At 35.9% G+C, this 22142-nt stretch overlaps 1 protein-coding gene across 1 annotated transcript in view; it reads right to left on the minus strand.

Annotated features, from left to right (window-relative positions):
* rdgA (retinal degeneration A) overlaps positions 1-22142 on the minus strand; it is a 734186-nt gene that overhangs the window by 535567 nt on the left and 176477 nt on the right. The window contains exon 3 of the mRNA XM_073974355.1: positions 5626-6421. The gene's annotated coding sequence lies outside the window, so the exon portion shown is untranslated. The remainder of the gene's footprint in view (positions 1-5625; positions 6422-22142) is intronic.

Here is a 22142-nt window from a genome sequence, read left to right on the forward strand (position 1 = left end):
TGGCATAGAGCGTGTGTGTCCGACTACAAATCCGACGGTTGTGGTTTCAACCCTCATGTCGACACGTGCGATTTTTATTAACAAAATAAAGAACAGTTGGTGGCGCACATGTCAGCGTTTAAACAACGCTTAATGTTCGTAGGCGTGACACAGTGTGCAGTGTGTTCGTCTAAAAATCAGAAGTTCGCATGATCAAATCCAGCAGAGAGTAATTTAAAACAAAATAAAAATATTGAAGTGTGGTGAAATTGAAAACAAATTTTACCTCAACTTCAATAGTAATTCGAGTGGCTATAGAATAACTAGTTATTTAGTGCGACATGTCCTTGTTAAAATAACGGGTTAGTAGGGTGTTTTGTAAGTAGTTATGACTACCAAAAAGTACTACAAAAACCCTTTATTTGGTAATGATTTTTTGCTGGGTTCTAGTCTTCAATATGAAGAGCTTCCAGTCGTACACCACATGAGCTTCTATTATAAGACCAGAAGGTCTTCCTTAAGTAGAAATTCTTTAGAATACCTTCTTTTCTTCTGTAAGAAATCATTTTGGCCTTCTACGAAAATACCAGATTTCTTAGAGAAGAGCTTTTGGTATTTTATAAGAATCCATGTGGTCTTCTATAAAAAAACTTTCTTGGTCTGCCCTGCTTTCTAGAAAAACATAGCATTGTGGTCTTCTACAAGAAGAAGACCTTTTGTCATCTATAAGAATAACTTTTGTTCTTCTATAAGAAGAATTCTGTACTTCTATAAGATGGCATCCTGTTCTATTAGAAGAATTTCTGTTGAAATGTGCACACTTTGGACAAAATCGTTTCCTCCTTTCCGGACAGAACGAAGAGCAGCACTAAATCGGCTCCAATTTGTCCAAAAATACTCAGGTCCGTCATTTTTAGGTCAGACACAGAAATCTTATAAAAATCGACTTTGGGTCCACCCAAAGATCTGTAAAAATTAGTTTCATTTCACAATTTTAGGTGTAAAAATGTTCGACCATGAATACCCCAAACGCCTAAATTATCTAATCTAATCTAAAAAAGGTGTTCAGCCAGGTGGAAAGTACCACCTGTATTTGTTTCATTTTTCTGTGCTGGGAGCAGCATATCCCGGGATGTCTGCTCCGGTTTCTATTGGTCCGTGCCGGGACGGAGGAAAACCTAGGACCAATTTATTTGTGCTCGGTTTGTCACATCCGCTTCTACATCCATATCCAATCTTCGATGAGATGCAATAGATTTCAGGAGTGAGTGCTTCACTTGCCACGCGAGGGACTACGATAGGGACTATGTTGCTGCATGCTGCGCGAACACAGCCCCCAGTGAGTCGTCGTCAGATTACGAAGTCCCCCCAACAGCAGCCGCACGCGCAGCACTTAACACCAGCCGTTGTTGTTCCAATCCCAGAAAATGCATACTTTTTGCAATTTAATTGCAATGTGATCCGAGGAAAGATCGATGAAAGAGTGGAATTTATGAATCGGAAGAAGATCAAAGTCGCGGGACAGGGAACCATGCTGAACGACCACAGCTCGTTGCGATGGTTACAACGTAATAGGGAAGGATCGCACCAGATGTGTAGGTGGGAGATTAGCTTTCATTTTGCACCAGTCCGTTGAATACAGGCCTATCTCGCTTGAGCCTGCCTCTAACAACCCGTTCATGCAATAGCTGCATCTCAAATTATAAGCCTGACATTAGCCCGCTGTTGGAAGGCCATAATAGTCTGGGCCTGGTGGACATTAATGCGCATCATGAGATGTGGCATTCGGCCCTCGGAAATGAGCAGAGGGGAAAGCGCTGGCTTAGCAGATTGATAGCTCTACGGTTTGCTCGGTCAATGAGGACGCCCCTATCAGAATTAGAGGTCCCGCTACTGAAGCCAGGCAAGGATGCCAGCAAAGGTGAATCGTACAGGCCGATTTCGCTTTTGTCACCTGTAGCGAACACCCTTGAGGCCTTAGACCTCCCCAGCATTAGAAATAGCTATCAAGTTGCCGATCATCAGCATGGATTCCGTAAGCAGCACAGCACAACAACAGCGCTGCACGCCATCTCCACACATAGTTGTCGAAGACTCATCCAGGAGCAGCCGTGTGATAGAACAGTGATGGTGGCGCTTGGCTTATCAAAAGCCTTTGATACTGTCAAGCACTCCACGCTGCTCGAGGACATCGAGCAGACAACCATCCGGCCAATTCTGAAACGTTGCATAATCAACTATATGTGTGGTCGCCAGTCGTATGCGGAATTCAGGAACAAGAAATCCAAGCCCCGTAGAGTGAAACAGGGAGTTCCCCATGCGGATGATTGCGCGATCTTGGCGTCAGGTACCTTCCCTGATGACATCTGTGAGAGACTGAACACCTATTTAACCGATCTTACCACCTTTTTCCACGCGAGGAATATACAGATATCCGCCACTAAACCGACATGGACGGAGCAGTATAGAAGAGAGTTGAATATCAGGGTCGATGGTAGCAGAATTCCGACCACAAACTGCCCCAAAAATTTAGGGGTCACAGTCGACACTACATTCAGGTCATGCCCACACGCCACAGCTATATGCGATAAACTGAAATGTAGGAATAAGGTCCTCAAGTCCCTAGCTGGCAGCACTTGGGGCGCAGATAAAGAAACCTTGTTGACCACGTATAAAGCGATAGGTCTGTCTGTGGTAAGCTATGCGGCGACAGTTTGGTCCCCCAATTTATGTGACACGCAGTGGGATAAGATTCAAATTTGTCAGAGCGCCGCCCTGAGAACAGGGTGTCTCCTCAAATCTACAGTGGACCATCTACATGAGGAGGCAAAGATTCTTCCAGTACGACAACATAATGAGATGCTATCGTTGCAGTACTTGCTCGGGTGTTACCATCCCAATCAGCATCTGCTGGATATTCATGCTCTAGAGACGTAGGTCCAACAATATAGGAGAGAACCTCTAGATCAATAGGCATATCAGGCAGGTTTGAACAGCATTCACAAGGACACAGTTGCTAAGGCCATAAGCAACTATTCTGTGAATGCAGTCATCGGACTACATCCCCCATCTATCACAGCTGAAGAGCGTCAACTGCCACGACAAACCAGAGTAGTTTCGGTTCAATTACGCTAGGGATATTGCAGTCGCCAAAATTCCTATTGGGCGGAAATCGATCGCGAAGTGCAAGACATCTGCCCAGTATGCGGCATGGGCCCGCATGATACTAAGCTCCTATGCAATAAAACACTGTTACAACAAGGGAATGAATCAGTCCCAGCTAATATCAGGGATGAAGAATGCTGGGAAGTCTGACCCGGTTTCTTCGTGGTTGCTATGTGGTTTCTGCTTCTAAAAGAATAAAAGCAGGTAGCCTCACAAGCTAAACTGAGTCACAAGGTATCTTCCGGATCTCTTGCGCTGAAAAGAAAACCAGACTAGAGGAAATATCAGTGCCAATCCATGGCTGCTTATCGAAGATCATATACTTGACATTGTGTCCTCGAAAGGTTTGGAACTTACCAAACACACGCTGTTCGTCATCGACTAACTGACGGACATGCATAGATCGACTCAAAGCGTTACAAACGGAAAGCAAACTTAATATATCCTCCATACGATGGTGGAGGGTAGAAGTTTTGTGACCACTGAGAACCTCAAATGTCAGATTACAGCTAGTTCGGTTAAAATATTGTAGATAAAATACTCAAAATACCGAAAATCGGGAGGTATCCTTATATCAGGGCTATACCCAAACATGGACCTATGTTGACGATTTTCGGCGAAGAAGTTTCGTGACCACTGAGAACTTCAAATGTCATATTACAGCTAGTTCGGTTAAAAATTGCAGCTAAAATACCCAAAATACCGAAAAGCAGGAGGTATCGTTATATATAAAGCAAACTTTACATATCCTCCATACTATGGTGGATGGTGTAAAAACAACACACACGGTGCTCTTGAAACAATTTTAAATGGAAGGTGCTTACACCTCGGAAGTTTTTGCGGATTCATAGATGAGAACAATCAAAAAACAAAAAAAATCGCCGGAGCGCTTTTTAAATAAATCGAGATTTAAGTTGACATTTTTAGGGGTTTTTTAGGTTTTCGCGATTTTGCTTAGAAACCGCATTTCCTATCAAAATGGGACTAAAACAAATATTGTAGCTATGAAAATTCTCTACAAGATCGACCTTTATGGAATTTTCGTAGTTTTTACCATTTTTGAGATATAGAAGTTCAACTTGGGACAATGCACTGACTGTATCGACCCCTTATAAAACAATGTCATGTAGGGTGCGCCTTAACTAACTTTTGATGAAAACCGCTTACACAGGGAAAGTTTTTGTGAATTCTGAATCAGCAGTGTTCATAGATGAGAAAAATCCAAAAACAAGAAAAAATCGCTGTAGGGATTTTTAAATAAATCGCGGTCAAAATTCACATTTTTAGGTGTTTTTTAGGTTTTTACGATTTTGCTTGAAAACCGCAAGTCCAATCGAAATCGAGCTAAAGAAAATGTTGTAGCTGTCAAAATTCTCTAGAGGATTGACGTTCATCATTTGTTCCCAGCTTGTACCATTTTTGAGATAAGGAAGCTCAGTTTACATTTTTAGTTTTTTTTGTTAGGGTTTCGCGAATTTGCTTGAATACGGTAAGTCGTATCGACATGTGACCTGAGAAAATCTTAAAGCTGTGAAAATTCTCTACAAAACTGGCTTAAGTAACTTATCCTTAGTTGTAAAATTTTTTTAGATATATAAGTTTAAGTTGAGAATTTGCAGTCATGACATTGTTTTATAAGGGGGCGATACAGAATTGAATTGAATTTGAATTGTCCCAATTTGAACTTCTATATCTCAAAAACGGTAAAACCGACGAGAATATCATAAAGGTCAATCTTGTAGAGAATTTTCATATCTACAACATTGGTTTTAGTCCCATTTTGATAGGAAATGTGGGTTCTAAGCAAAATCGCGAAAACCTAAACAACCCCTAAAAATGTTAACTTAAATCGCGATTTATTTAAAAAGCGCTCCGGCGATTTTTTTTGTTTTTTGATTGTTCTCATCTATAAACATTGTAGTTTTAGAATCCGCAAAAATTTCCGAGGTGTAAGCACCTTCCATTTAAAATTGTTTCAAGAGCACCGTGCACATTTATTATCCCCAAACTTTAATAAATCCACGTTAATTGTCTTCAATACCAATTGAATTTTGTTATGTACCTCGAATAACTCCAACCCCAAAAGTTCTACCCGTAGGACAAATGTTATAACCCAAGTCACACAAAGCTGTTTAACAATATAACTTTATCCCTTAGCTTCTGTTTTATCTCTCACCCTTCGAGTACTTTGTTTTATTATAATAAGTTTAATTAAATTAGTTTATATTCTTTTCTTGGCTTTTGTTCATCTGTTTTTGTGTCTGTCCTAACGAACAGAAGAGAAGTCACTTTCAAAGTTTGCATCTGTTCGGCAATGTGTTCTAAACTAAAACAAAGGCAAAGTGCAAGAGAAAGGAGGTCGAAAAAAGTGAGCGGAGATGAAGAAACGGGAACAACAGCAAAGCGATGAAAGGATATTGTCAAAGACAAAAGGACTATTTATATGGAGCAACAAGTTTTCTAATTGTTTTGTTAACATACCTCTTCGTTCGTTGTTTTTTTTTTCCTTATGGTCACGGTAATTGTTGTCCCAGAATTTATGTTGGATAGTAACTTGGTGGCTGAGGATAACTTTCTTTGCTTTGCTATGCAGACGGTAAGAGTTTACCTAGTTTATGTAAATTATGTCTGGCATATGGAAACGCATTTTCTCTAGAATTTCTTTCTTGTTTTTAGAATCTGTTCTGGATGTTAGCTGGAATTACTTCGTTTTTGTTTTACCAGACAACCTCCATAAACTTGGAGAGATGATAATGTCTGGTATCCTTGTTGATAGCAGCAACAACTTTTGCTGCTATATTTCCTTCGGTAAATTGTTGTAAAACATAAATGTAATGCTGCTGGTGGCAACAATTGCAACTTCTGGTTTGGCTAGAAGAAGCAGGAGCAGAACAACTTCGACAAGTTTCTTGATGTTGTTTTAAAACTTGTCGTCTTCTTTTTTTTTTCTGTTACAATTGTAGATTCTAGAGGCAGCACACAAATACACATAGAATAAAATATGCAGCTATGCTTATTGTCTTCAGTGTTGACTTGTTATTGTTGTTCAATGTTTCAATGCTTAACATGACAAGTTTACTTAACATCCTCTTTTAGGCTCCTTTACGCTTTCCTTCCTTTCCTTTGCATTGTAATTTGTTATCTTAAGGAAAGGCAACAAAGCAGCAGCACTACACATTTGTTGTCTATTTATTTATAATTCGTTCGTTGCTATTCACAAATTGCTTTTAGCAACGAAATGTAAATTTTCCTCTGATGCCACTTTCAGCATTGAAACCTGAAATGTGAGAAGAGCAAAAATAACGTAGGAAATTAGATATGGTGAATGAATACATTTTAGACAGTGAAGATAATGCGGGTTATTTTAAACTATAAACTGAAAGAGGATTAAAGATATTTATATATGTGTTAAGAACTAAGCCGTAGATTTTCATATATAATATTTATTATACTCCTAGACTTATGGCTACAGAGGGTATATACAAATATACAGTCACATACATATGTTAAGACCAAATCCGTACCAAACAATTTGGAATGAATGTCTGGCTTGTTTGTTCCGATTGAACAAGTATGGAATAGTCTATAGCGGTGCACTACTTCTGGAGCCTCTCCCTCAAAAAAATTCAAAAAAAGTTTGATAAAGGAGAGTTAAAGACCTGTAAAAGAATGGTTTGGATATTTTTAGCTAAGACTGTCCTTGAGGTTAAGATTTCAATGGTATAATTATACCCTACACCACACTGTGGTAAGGGGTAGTATGTCTTTTGCATTTGTATGTAACATACAAAAGGAAACGAAATAGAGCCATAGTTCCTTTTGGGGATATACTTTCTGAGTCGATTTATGCATGTCCGTCCGTACGTCTGTCCATGTATTTTTTTCGCAACGCACAGGTCGCATTTTTAGTCCGATTCTGCTAAAAAATTGGGGACTACAATTTTTGTAGCCATAGGAAGAACGCTATTGCTTTTGGTGAAAATCGGTTCAGATTTGGATATAGCTCCCATATATATTTTCGGCCGATTTCACGTATTTGCTGCACCAAACACGCTATACACGTCCGATTTTAATGAAATTTTGAATGTGTGACTGAATTCGGTCTAACAATAATTGGGCCAAATTATATCGAAATCGGTTCAGATTTGGATATAGCTCTCATATATATTTTCGGCCGATTTCACGTATTTTTTGTAGCAAACACGTTATATACGTCCGATTTCGATGAAATTTGGAATGTGTGACTGAATCCGGTCTAACAATAAATGTGCCAAATTATATCGAAATCGGTTCAGATTTGGATGTAGCTCCCATATATATTTTCGCCCGATTTCACGTATTTGCTGCACCAAACACGCTATATATACACGTCCGATATCGATGAAATTTGGAATGTGTGACTGATTTCGGTCTGGAAATAAGTGTGCCAAATTATATCGAAATCGGTTCAGATTTGGATATAGCTCCCATATATATTTTCGACCGATTTCACGTATTTTCTGTACCAATCACGCTATATACGTCCGATTTTAATGAAATTTTCAATGTGTGACTGAATTCGGTCTAACAATAAATGTGCCAAATTATATCGAAATCGGTTCAGATTTGGATATATCTCCCATATATATTTTCGCCCAATTTCACGTATTTGCTGCACCAAACACGCTATACACGTCCGATTTTAATGAAATTTTGAATGTGTGACTGAATTCGGTCTAACAATAATTGGGCCAAATTATATCGAAATCGGTTCAGATTTGGATATAGCTCTCATATATATTTTCGGCCGATTTCACGTATTTTTTGTAGCAAACACGCTATATACGTCCGATTTCGATGAAATTTGGAATGTGTGACTGAATCCGGTCTAACAATAAATGTGCCAAATTATATCGAAATCGGTTCAGATTTGGATATAGCTCCCATTTATATTTTCGACCGATTTCACGTATTTGCTGCACCAAACACGCTATTTACGTCCAATTTTGATGAAATTTGGAATATTTGACTGAATTCGGTCTAGAAATAAATGTGCCAAATTATATCGAAATCGGTTCAGATTTAGATATAGCTTCCATAGATATTTTCGCCCGATTTCTCGTATTTCCTGCACCAAACATGCTATATACGTCCGATTTCGATGAAATTTGGAATGTTTGACTGAATTCGATCTAGAAATTAGTGTGCCAAATTATATCGAAATCGGTTTAGATTTGGATATAGCTCCCATATATATTTTCGGCCGATTTCACGTATTTTCTGTACCAAACACGCTATATATGTCCGATTTCGATAAAATTTGGAATGTGTGACTGAATTCGGTCTAGAAATAAGTGTGCCAAATTATATCGAAACCGGTTCAGAATTGGATATAGCTCCCATATATATTTTCGCCCGATTTCACGTATTTGCTGCACCAAACACGCTATTTACGTCCGATTTTGATGACATTTTTAATGTTTGACTGAATTCGGTATAGAAATAAGTGTGCCAAATTATATCGAAATCGGTTTAGATTTGGATATAGCTCCCATATATATTTTCGGCCGATTTCACGTATTTTCTGTACCAAACACGATATATATGTCCGAGTTCGATGAAATTTGGAATGTGTGACTGAATTCGGACTAGAAATAAATGTGACAAACTGTATCGAAATCGGTTCAAATTTGGATATAGCTCCCATATATTTTTTCGGCCGATTTCACGTATTTTCTGTACCAAACACGCTATATATGTCCGATGTCGATGAAATTTGGAATTTGTGACTGAATTCGGTCTAGAAATAAGTGTGCCAAATTATATCGAAACCGGTTCAGAATTGGATATAGCTCCCATATATATTTTCGCCCGATTTCACGTATTTGCTGCACCAAACACGCTATTTACGTCCGATTTTGAAGAAATTTGAAATGTGTGACTGAATTCGGTCTAGAAATAAGTGTGCCAAATTAAATCGAAATCGGTTAAGATTTGGATATAGCTCCCATATATATGTATTTTACATATTCACAGTAGTGTAGGGTATCATATAGTCGGCACCGCCCAACTTTGATCCTTTCCTTACTGGTTTTTGTACTGAGCAAATCCATACTGAGACTGAGACAGTTATGTGTTTGTGTTGGTATACTTTTATCACCATGGGAGCGGCAATATATGCTGTAATGACTGCTCCGAGCTCTTTTGGGATAGAGAATAACCCCGGGCCATGCATCTGTTCCATTTGCCAGATCCCCAACCACCATCAACAGCAGTGAGATGTAAATGATGTAGAGAATGTGTGCACTTCAGAGGCCGCTGAGGTCTTAGTCGCATCCAGGACTACTACGATAGGAGTAATATTGCTCCTTGCTGTGTCAGAGCATTTCCCAGCGTGTCTCCAACTTCGTCTCCCCGCGTCTACCCAACAACAAACGCAGTATCTAACACCCCCAAGTTGTTGTTCAGCGCCCCGGAAATGCGTTATTCCTGCAATTAAATATGGTGAGGCAGGATTGCCTTCCTTATACACCAGTACAAACCTATCTCTACATAGTGACCCGTTCATGGAATGTATGGGGGAAACAGTGTACATTAGGGTTATGACTTTTTTAGAACCTCACATCCCAGTATCATATTTTGCTGAGCTTTTACCTAAGATTAAACAAAATCTTAATTATGTATAAGGCGATTAGATAAAAAAGCTTCCGCACAAATGAATACAATACAAATGAAATAATTCGAATTACAAATGGAATATGTTTTTGAAGTCGAGTCATTTCACTAGCCCCCAGTTAGCTGTGAGTCTTTGTGCGACATCTATGAGAGATTTTGTTTAGTATGTATATGCAGGGTGGTGAATAACTTTAGTATCTCTTTCTAAAAGAAATGTTGATTTATGTGAAGCTTAAGGATAGGGGTAGTGTTGGTGTGTATCACATAGTATGTAGTAGGTCCTGTCCCGACTATTGCCTTTGCTTACGTGTTTTAATTTTAATGTCAGTAGTAATTCGTCCAGTGATTTCTTTGCCCTCTTAGTCTTGGAACAAGCAATCTTTATGTCAAGGTTCAGCAAATACCCACCACGAGATGATGAATGATACGCTGTGCTCAACAGCAACAAAGATGATGGACAACATAATTGTCCATGCCTAACAATTGTAGGCATAACAATGACGACGATGATGTCAATTAAATGAGAAAAGATTCTTCAATGAAGTATCTCAAAAAAAAAAAAAAAAAAAAAAAAAAAAAATAAGACAGAACAAAATCATTATTTGTCTGGCTATCTTCTTGACCGGCCACCACTCACGCTGAATCAAAATCAATTGAGATTTGCATTAAAATGAAATGACAGAAAATATTCTGCACCAACATTAATGGAAGTTTATCGTCATCATCAGCGAATGTTTACAAAGCTTGTTTGGCAAAAAAGAAAGGAAAGCACAAATTATTTGGTTATGGCTGAGTTCAGGGAACAGTGGCGTAGGTTGGGGAAGACTATTTTTGTTCGCGTGCACAGTAAATATTGCAATTTGTATTAGTCCACTTAGCCGATGATGGTCTAACATCCTCCTAGTAGTGAAAGTAAAGATTAATGGGTTCCTTTGGGACGATCCCTTCTAACCACCCTTTGCCAATGTTATGCCACGACTTGTCATTGCCTGCAATGATCTTGACCATTGACTTTCTCGCAGTAATTTTTGATTTCTTCGCTTTTTTGTTGTTGTTGTTATTTGTTTGGTTCTTGTCTTGCCTTAATGGTTTCTTCAAATAGAAGGACGTAAATTAAATTCCACTCTGTTTTAAACAAAAAAAAAAATCGCCATAAATTGTATGTGATTGTTTGTTTGTTGGAATACTTTTCTGTAAATAAATTAAATTAAAACGCAAGATTGATGACTGTTGGTTGGGTGGATGACATTGAAAATCTATTGTAATTTCGCCAGCAAAAGTAAAGCAAAAAAAACATCACAAATCAGCCATGACCGATTGGTGATGTGGCACATGGCGTTAATAGTTTATCACATGATGTGATTGGTTAGTGTTAAATGTTCAATTCAGGGACGTGGCCAGGGTGTTGTGTTTATTTTTAAAATTTTTATCTTGAAAACGTGCATTTTATCCCAGCACTGCTTTTGTTGATTGACACTATTTATCAAAATTCTGAAAGTGTCAATACGTAAAGAAACTTTTCCAACCCATTTGGTTAGATGATGTTGAAAATATCACATTAATCAATGTTATAGCCCTTTTAAGGCAGTTGGAAAATAAATTTTGATTAATTTACAAAATGTTCATGTTTTCAGATCATTAACGGCAGCTTTAAGTTGGAATCGATTGAGGGAAGCGTTTTTATAAATGCGTTATTTAAATTTATTTATGTTGCATAGTAAAACTATAACTTTATTCTCGAAATTGTAATTGATTTTGGTTTAATCACATTTTTTTTTTTTGAAGATTAAAATTAATTTTGAAATGTTGATACCCAATAATCCCAAAAATATTTCAATTAAAATCCACGTCCTCGGAAAATATTTAAAATGAAATCCACCCCCTCCAAAAATATTTAAAATAAAATCCACGCCCTCCAAAAATATTTAAAATAAAATCCACGTCCTTTAAAAATATTTAAAATAAAATCCACGTCCTTTAAAAAAATGTAAAATAAAATCCACGCCCTCCAAAAATATTTAAAATAAAATCCACGTCCTTTAAAAATATTTAAAATAAAATCCACGTCCTTTAAAAAATGTAAAATAAAATCCACGTCCTTTAAAAATATTTAAAATAAAATCCACGTCCTTTAAAAATATTTAAAATAAAATCCACGTCCTTTAAAAATATTTAAAATAAAATCCACGTCCTTTAAAAATATTTAAAATAAAATCCACGTCCTTTAAAAATATTTAAAATAAAATCCACGTCCTTTAAAAAAATGTAAAATAAAATCCACGTCCTTTAAAAAAATGTAAAATAAAATCCACGCCCTCCAAAAATATTTAAAATCCACGTCCTTTAAAAATATTTAAAATAAAATCCACGTCCTTTAAAAATATTTAAAATAAAATCCACGTCCTTTAAACATATTTAAAATAAAATCCACGTCCTTTAAAAATATTTAAAATAAAATCCACGTCCTTTAAAAATATTTAAAATAAAATCCACGTCCTTTAAAAATATTTAAAATAAAATCCACGTCCTTTAAAAATATTTAAAATAAAATCCACGTCCTTTAAAAATATTTAAAATAAAATCCACGTCCTTTAAAAATATTTAAAATAAAATCCACGTCCTTTAAAAATATTTAAAAAAAATCCACGTCCCTTAACAATATTTAAAATAAAATCCACGTCCTTTAAAAATATTTAAAATAAAATTACATCGTCGAAAAATATTTAAAATAAAATCCACGTCCTCGAAAAATATTTAAAATAAAATCACGTCCTCGAGAAATGTTTAAAACAAAATCCCCGACCTCGAAAAATATTTAAAATAAAATCCACGTCCTAAAAAAATATTTAAAATAAATCCACGTCCTCAAAAAAATATTTAAAACAAAATCCACGTGCTCGAAAAATATTTAAAATAAAATCAGCGTCCTTTAAAAACATTTAAAATAAAATCCACGTCCTCTAAAATTATTTAAAATTAAATCCAGGTCCTCGAAAAATATTTAATATAAAATCCGCATCCTCCAACAATATTTAAAATAAAATTCACGTCCTCCAAAAATAATTAAAATAAAATCCACGTCTTCAAAAAATATTTAAAATAAATTCCACGTCCTCAAAAAATATTCAAAATAAAATCCACGCCCTCGAAAAATATTTAAAATAAAACCCACGTCATCGAAAAATATTTGAAATTAAATCCACATCTTCGAAAAATATTTAAAATAAAATTCACGTCCTCGAAAAATATTTAAAATAAAACCCACGTATTCGAAAAATATTTGAAATTAAATCCACGTTCTGGAAAAATATTTAAAATAAAATCCACGTCCTCTAAAAATATTTAAAATTAAATCCACATCTTTGAAAAATATTTAAAATAAAATCCACGTCCTCTAAAAATATTTAAAATTAAATCCACATCTTTGAAAAATATTTAAAATAAAATCCACATCTTTGAAAAATATTTAAAATAAAATCCACATCATTTAAAAATATTTAAAATAAAATCCACACCCTTTAAAGTATCTAAAATAAAATCCACGTCCTCTAAAAATATTTAAAATAAAATCCACGTCCTCTAAAAATATTTAAAATAAAATCCACGTACTCTAAAAATATTTAAAATAAAATCCACGTCCTCTAAAAATATTTAAAATAAAATCCACGTCAGCTAAAAATATTTAAAATAAAATCCACGTCCTCTAAAAATATTTAAAATAAAATCCACGTCCTCTAAAAATATTTAAAATAAAATCCACGTCCTCGAAAAATATTTACCCCCAGTTTTTGTAAAAGTTTTTATTTTTCTCACACGAAATGTCAAATTTTGTAGATCGATTTACTCGTCTCAGCGCAAATGTAGAGCTCTGATTTTTAAAAGAAGATTTCTTAACTATATATGGAACGCGTCTACGAAAAATTAGGTCCGTATGTCATCTGGTTGCTGAGCTATGGATGCCTAAATTATTACGAATATAGACGAACGAACAAAAAATAGTTACAAAAACAGGGGGTTAATATAAAATCCACGTCCTCGAAAAATATTTCAAATAAAATCACGTCCTCGAGAAATATTTAAAATAAAACCCACGTCCTCTAAAAATATTCGAAAAAAATCCACGCCCTCTAAAAATATTTAAAAAAAAATCACGTCCTCGAAAAACATTTAAAATAAAATCCACGTCCTCTAAAAATATTTAAAATTAAATCCACGTCCTCTAAAAATATTCAATATAAAATCCACGTCCTCGAAAAATACTTCAAATAAAATCCAGGTCCTCAAAAAATATTTAAAATAAAATCCACGTCCTCTAAAAATATTTAAAATAAAATCCACGTCCTCTAAAAATATTTAAAATAAAATCCACGTCCTCTTAAAATATTTACAATAAAATCCACGTCCTCTAAAAATATTAAAAAAAAAATCCACGTCCTCTAAAAATATTCAAAAAAAAAAAAAAAAATCCAGGTCCTCGAAAAATATTTAATATAAAATCCCCGTCCTCTAAAAATATTTCTAATAAAATCCACGTCCTCTAAAAATATTTAAAATAAAATCACGTCCACGAGAAATATTAAAAATAAAATCCACGTCCTCTAAAAATATTCGAAAAAAATCCACGCCCTCTAAAAATATTTAAAATAAAATCACGTCCTTGAAAAACATTTAAAATAAAATCCACGTCCTCGAAAAACATTTAAAATAAAATCCACATCATTTTGAAATATTTAAAATAAAATCAACGTCCTCGAAAAATATTTAAAATAAAATCCACGTCCTCGAAAAATATTTAAAACAAAATCCGGGTCCTCAAAAAACATTTAAAATAAAATCCACGTCCTCTAAAAATATCTAAAATAAAATCCACGCTCTCGAGAAATATTTAAAATAAAGTCCACGTCCTCGAAAAATATCCACGACAAAATATTTTAAATAAAAAAATTTTAAAATCGAAAAATATTTGAAATTAAATATAAGTCCTCGAAAAATATTTAAAATAAAATCTTAGTCCTCGAAAAAAATTTAAAAAATATCAACGTCCTCGCGCATTATTTTTTGTTTTTTATGTCTACTTTTTATGCCTCGTTATTCCTTGAGGATTTTAAATTTATCAACACAGATTTTATCTGTAATCTTTCCTTCTTCTAACGTACTTTGTCGCTCAATGATGCTGTTTTGGGATTGATTGGAAGGTAGGTGGAGCAATGGATCCATGAATCCATTCATGTTCACATAATACCCAAATCTGTCATATACAAAAAAATATTCATCTCCTCCTAACACCCCTGCGTTTAGTTACAAACAAACACTATTTAAAAAATAAAATAAAATTAAATTCCAATAAAACAATCATCAATTTCGAATTGTAAAGACGGAGGAAGAGCTGGTAGTGAAATAAAAAAGCGGAATCAAATTAATCGAAAAAATCAATTCATTTCTCTCTCACACACCCAACAAAAAAAGCAAACAGCAAATTAACAGAACTCAGCATATTTTTTATTTGGTTAGGTACCTCCCACACTCCCTCCCAGCTAGTAGTATCTAGATGGTGCTTTCCCATGCCATGCCATGTGGTCGGTCACACTTTTTATTATCAAACTGCACTGCAACCCACACGTCTAACCCCCTCTAGGGGTCAATGCCAAACAAGGTCCCCGAAAATATTTCACACATACCGTATAAAATTAAAACGACATTGTTTTTCTTTATCTAAAAAAAAAATAAAGACTGTGGCAAAAAGAATACAAAAGACGTTTTTATTGATCAAAACCATCTGTTATTTGCAAATATAGCAAATTTAAATTTTTTTGGGGATTTTAATAAATGAAAGGTCAGTAGAGGGATGACTGCATTGAAGGTGGTGATTAAATATTTAAACCATTTGTAAAGGGTAAACAATGACCAATTAAAATTCGAAATGGAATGTTGGTGTTTCAGCTTCTGTAAATCTATCCACAAAATATATTAATCCTGATGTTATCCATCCCCCTGGTCAAAAGTAATCGCGAATAATAATAAATACAATGTATTAGTGTTTTTGCCGACTGCTGCATACCCTCAGACTATGTCAGGGAAATGAAAAAGCGGGGGACAAGACCCTGATTTGGAGATCATTCGCATGGACCGCAAGGAGTAGCATCGGTATAATTTCCCAAAGCATCTTCAAACAGATTCTAAACTACACTTAAACGAAAATTTTGAACTTTTGTGTGGAGGTGCCCTAAGGAGAAGGCCAATATGGATCATTGTTATTGAAGATAAACTAAATGTGGAGAAAATATTAGATGATCCAAAGTTTGGATCTATAAAGTTGCTCCGCTTTCAACGTACCATTTTAGTGATTTTTTTGCACCGATATTACCCATCTTCGAACTTAAACTAAGCTTTGGCTGGTAGCCTTCGACTCCTCATTAAAGTGGCCCACTGGTGTCCTGAGGAGGCATCCTGACATAGCATTCATACTGATGCAGTTGCGCAAGCTGTACAGTTGCAGCAATAGAACGCCAACCGTTAAGATAAAAATAGTCGAGACTGCCGCCCCAATTCGTTTGGGCCCGAATTGATGTCGCGATACTCAACACATGCCCGGCATGTGAATTGGGACCACACAACTCGCTGCATTTGTTTAGCTCACTCATCACTGTCTCCTGATTCTTTATGGACGCAACTAGTCCATGTTGCAGAAATGTTGAGTCTGGATACAAAGGAACTAGCACCAGATAACTGAAATATGTACATATTTGCGTTGCTACAACAACAACAACAACAACAACATCTGTAGCAGCAACGGTTTTAGTAGATCCGCTTAAAAATTATTTGTTTGTTCTTTATTTTGAAGCATTTCATTAATTTTAAATTATATGAAAAAAACAACACCACGGTGCTCTTGAATCAAATTTAAATGGAAGGTGCTTACACCTGGGAAACTACAATGTTCATAGATGAGAAAAATAAAAAAATCGCGATTCAAATTGAGAATTTTGATAGCTACAACATTTTCTTTATTCCTATTTTGATAGAACTTGCGGTTTCCAAGCAAAATCGCAAAAACCTAAACAACCCCTTAAATTTCAACTTGAATCGCGATTTATTTAAAAAGCGTTCCGGCTATTTTTTTTTTGTTTTTTGATTTTTCTCATCTATGAACATTGTAGTTTCAGAATCCGCAAAAACTTACCAGGTGTAAGCACCTTCCATTTAAATTTGATTCTAGAGCACCGTGAAACTTGAAGTTTGTCACCATAGACAATTTTAAAAGGAAGCGGGCATACGTGTAGCGTTGATTTTCTATGGTTTTTTCAAACCTGTTGTACCTTCTCTATTGTACAATGTGACGAAGATATCAAAAAGAAAACAAGTAAGAACGGCGTTAAGTTTGGCCGGGCCGAACTTGCTATACCCTCCACCACGAATTGTATTGAAGTAAAATGGATCAATTAATTTCCTTTCGTTTATGAAGAAGACTAAATACCAAACTTCAGCAATTTCGGTAAAACAATGTGGCTATCTTTCAAAACACAGAAATTCGGGTGATACCGTTATATGGGGGCTATATCACAACGTCGATCTATACCGACAAATTTCTGGCGGAAAGAAGACTAAATACCAAATTTCCGATATTTCGATAAGATAATGTGCCTAAAACTTTCAAACTACCGAAAAGCAAGAAGTACGCTTCTATGGGGGTTATAAGAAGACGTGGACCTATACAGATAATTCTCTTCTGGAATATTTTATAACCCCATGAGAGACTAAATAAAACATTTCAGTCGAAAATCGGGAGGTACCGTTCTATAGGGGCTATATCGACTCGTGTACCTATACCGACGAATTTTAATCGGAAAGGTTTTTACCTCCAACGTAAATACCAAATTTCAGCCATTTCGGTGGATTGTTGGGGACACAAACTTCAAAATACCGAAAATTGGGAGGTACCGTTCTATGGGGGAAAGTTTTATACCCACAACGAAGGCCAAATACCAAATTTCAGACATTTCGGCTTAATATTGAGGCCAATGTCTCTAAATTCCGAAAATGGGGAGGTACTGCTCTATGGGGGTCATATTAAGGCGGGGACCTGTTTCGAGAAATTTCTGGGGGAAAGTCGAATATCCCAATCAAAGACTAAATACCAAATTTCAGCCATTTCGGTGAAATATTGTGGCAAAAACCTTCAAAAAAACCGAAAATGGGGAGGTACCGTGCTATGGGGGCCATATTAAGGCGTGGGGGAAAGTCGAATATCCCAACAATGATTAAATACCAAATTTCAGCCTGTTCGGTGGAATATTGTGGCAACAACCTTCAAAATACCAAAAATCGGGAGGTATCGTTCTATATGGGCTATATTAAAGCGTGGACCTGTACCAACAAATTTCTGGCGGAAAGTCGAATATCCCAAACAGAGACTAAATACCACATTTCAGCCAATTCGGTGGAATATTGAGGCAAAAACCTTCAAAAAACCGAAAATCGGGAGGTAACGTACTATGAGGGCCATATTAAGGCGTTGACCTGTTTCGAGAAATTTCTGGGGGAAAGTCGAATATCCCAAACGGAGACTAAATACCAAATTTCAGCCAATTCGGTGGAATATTGAGGCAAAAACCTTCAAATAACCGAAAATCGGGAGGTAACGTACTATGAGGGCCATAATAAGGCGTGGACCTGTTTCGAGAAATTTCTGGGGGAAAGTCGAATATCCCAAACAGAGACTAAATACCAAATTTCAGCCAATTCGGTGGAATATTAAGGCAAAAACCTTACTATGGGGGCCATATTAAGGCGTGGACCTGTTTCGAGAAATTTCTGGGGGAAAGTCGAATATCCCAATCAAAGACTAAATACCAAATTTCAGCAATTTCGGTGGAATATTGAGGCCAAAAACTTCAAAATACCGACAATCGGGAGGAACCGTCCTATGGGGGCTATATAAAGGCGTGGACCTGTACAGAGAAATTTCTGGGGGAAAGTCGAATACCCCCAACAATGATTAAATACCAAATTTCAGCCTGTTCGGTGGAATATTGTGGCCACAACCTTCAAAATTCCGAAATCGGGAGGTACCGTACTATGGGGGCCATATTAAGGCGTGGACCTGTTTCGAGAAATTTCTGGGGAAAGTCGAATACCCCAAACAAAGACTAAATACCAAATTCCAGCCATTTCGGTGAAATATTGTGGCCACAACCTTCAAAATACCGAAAATCGGGAGGTACCGTACTATGGGGCTATATTAAGGCGTTGACCTGTACCGACAAATTTCTGGCGGAAAGTTGTATGCCCACAGCGACGACTAAATACAAAATTTGTGCCATTTCTGTGGAATATTGAGGCCAAAACCCTCAAAATACCGAAAATCGGGTGGTACCGTTCTATGGGAGCTATATCAAAACGTGGACCAATGTAGCCCATTTGCAATACGAAACATCCTAGGAGTAGTAGAAACATTCATACCAACTTAAAATTGAGAGCTTACTCTTGATTTCAACAAGCGGACGGACGGACATCGTTAGACTTAGATTTTTACCCTGATCAAGAATATATGTACTTTATAGGGTTTGGGTGCCACCGTGGTGCAATGGTATGCACACCCGCCTTGCACGCTGAAGTTCGTGGGTTCGATTCCCCGGCCAGTCAACATCAAACTTTTCAACGGTGGCAAAATACCCCTCAGTAATGTTGGCGACATTTCCTGAGTATTTCAGCCATGTAAAAACTTCTCTACAAAGTGGTGTCTTAAGACACGCCGTTCGGACTCGGCGATAAACAGTAGGTCCCATGTCATTGAGCTAATATGAATCGGGGTGCCCTCATTCATATGAGAGAAGTCTCCCTTGTCCCGTATGGGATGTTTGTGGAACAATTATTATAGGGTCTCCGATGAATATTACGATGTGTTGCAAACGGAATGACAAAAATATATATCCAAATCGGTCCAACTGTTTTCAACTGGTGCAATTACCAACGAACGACATTTGATTTTTATGTATAAAGATTTTAAAGATACTGAATTCAAATTCGAATTTCTACTAAATTCTTGGAAAATATTTTTTGATTGAAAAGAAAAATGAATCGAATGTTTTTCATAAAACATAAGTTTAGCAGTGTTTGAACGAATTTGTTTTCAAAATCGTCTTAGTGAAGTAAATAGACAAATAGCTTTTGTGTAATTTCCATTTTATTGCCAATTTTACCCGACCCAATTATGTTTGTCCACATCAATGATATTACAAAGTATTTTTTAAAATTCAATTTACTAACTTCAAATCTAAATTGAAAAATAAGACGACACTAAAACTTATACCACATTTCACTTAGATGAAATTCGCTGAAAAATTCCCCTGGAGATATAAAAAAATAAATAAATAAAATAACAGGCGAATTAAACCACAACAGTTTGGAGAATTTCAGTTTAGTTTATTTTTTTTTTTTGTTTTAAAATTTTTGTTAAAATGTTACAAATGTTTTGCCGTTGGTTTTATGTGTTAGAGTTACATTGTTATTGTTGATGGTCATACTGATGATGATGGTGCTGACCACAGACCAAACAAAGAACACACAAAACTAATTCATTTTCATTTCAAATTGAATAGAAGAAAATAGGGAAGAAAACTACATAAAGCTCAAAATAGGGATGTCGAATTTATAGAAAATTAAGTATTAACAAGTGGGAAAAGCGTTAAGTTCGGTCGGTCCGAACTTTTTATACCCTCCACCACAAATTTCAGCCATTTCGGTGGATTAATGTGGCCACAACCTTCAAAATACCGAAAATCGGAAGTTACCGTTCTATGGGGGCTATATGATGGCGCGGACCTATACCTACAAATTTCTGGGGAGGGGGAGTTTTATACCCCCAACGAAGACTAAATACCAAATTTCAGCCATCTCGGTGTGATAATGAGGCCAAAATCTTCAAAATACCGAAAATCGGAAGATATCGTCCTATGGGGGCTATATCAAAACGTGGACCTATATAAACATTTTATGGTAGAAATGTTTCTTAGCCTCTGGAAACACAAAATACAAAGTTGCAACCGATTCTGTTGTCAAATGGGACTAATACATTCAAAATATATTAAAATGACGCGTACTTTATTGGGCGCTATATGGGGGCTATACCAAAACGTGGACCTATATAAGCCAACTTTGGTAGGAATGTTTTTTGGCCTCTGGAGACACAAAATACCAAATTACAACCAATTCGGTGGTAAAATGGGTCAAATATCTTAAAAATTCCTTAAACCGATGACGCGTCACGCGTCATTTTGTATGGGGGCTATACGAAAGCGTGGACCTACATAGCCCGCTTTCAATACTAAAAGACCTACGTACGAATAATAGATTTTCCCAAAATTTCATCCACCTACGTCAATCCGTTCGGACGCTAGAGTGATTTCCACAGACGGACAGACGGACATGGCTATATCGATGTAGAATTGCACGCTGATCAAGAATATACACTGGCGCTCACTTGAATAGAACCCCCCTGCAAATTTTTGTTCAACCTCAATGTTTTCCGAATTATACAAAATATGAAGTTTTTAAGTTTTACTATATTTTGCTTCATGTGTTTGGAGTTAACTTAGTCATTATTTGCATTCAAACCCAATTTGTATAAGAATTATGCAAGGAAATCAAAATAAAGTCAAAAATTGAAGTAAAAAATTTGGTTCATTTGAATAGAACCCCCCTTTAAAACTTGGAAATACAGAAAGATTGTATTAGAATATCGATGCATATTCACTCTATATTGAAAACGAAGTACTTTCAGTAATATTCAGTAAAAGTATATCCCTCCTGATTAAGGATACACCCGTATATCCTGCTTTGGCAAGGATTCTTTAAATAATGTCCAACAAAGCTTGATTTTTTCATTCAACAAGTTTATTTTTGGAAGCGTGCTGTGTCCTTTAGTCGTATGTTTTACGCATAAGTCATTCCAATACATTTTAGAGAATATTTACCACTGTAGAATATGGCGGCCCCACAAGGATACCCGCGTTTCTTTTCAAAATGTAAAGTTTTGATGACTCGAAGTGCACAAAAGTTTATAAAATCGTGATGAAATTTCCACTCGGGATATCCAAAAATGTTATTCACTACTGGATATGTCTGTTTCAGAACTCCTTTATAGGTTGTCGTGCGCATTTAGGGTGAAGTAAATTGACGTCCATGTCCTTAATAATTAGTAATGCCTTCCAGCACCATAAAGGCACATTCATCGCTACAGAAACAATTTAGAAGATGGTCTTCCATTCAATAGACGCGAAAAAAATAGATATATAGTTTTTCAATTGTTTACTTAATGAGGATAGTCCTTACTAATAATGGAGGAC

Source organism: Musca autumnalis, unplaced genomic scaffold (assembly GCF_047663935.1).
Source record: "Musca autumnalis isolate F117 unplaced genomic scaffold, ASM4766393v1 scaffold_3, whole genome shotgun sequence".
NCBI lineage: Eukaryota > Metazoa > Arthropoda > Insecta > Diptera > Muscidae > Musca > Musca autumnalis.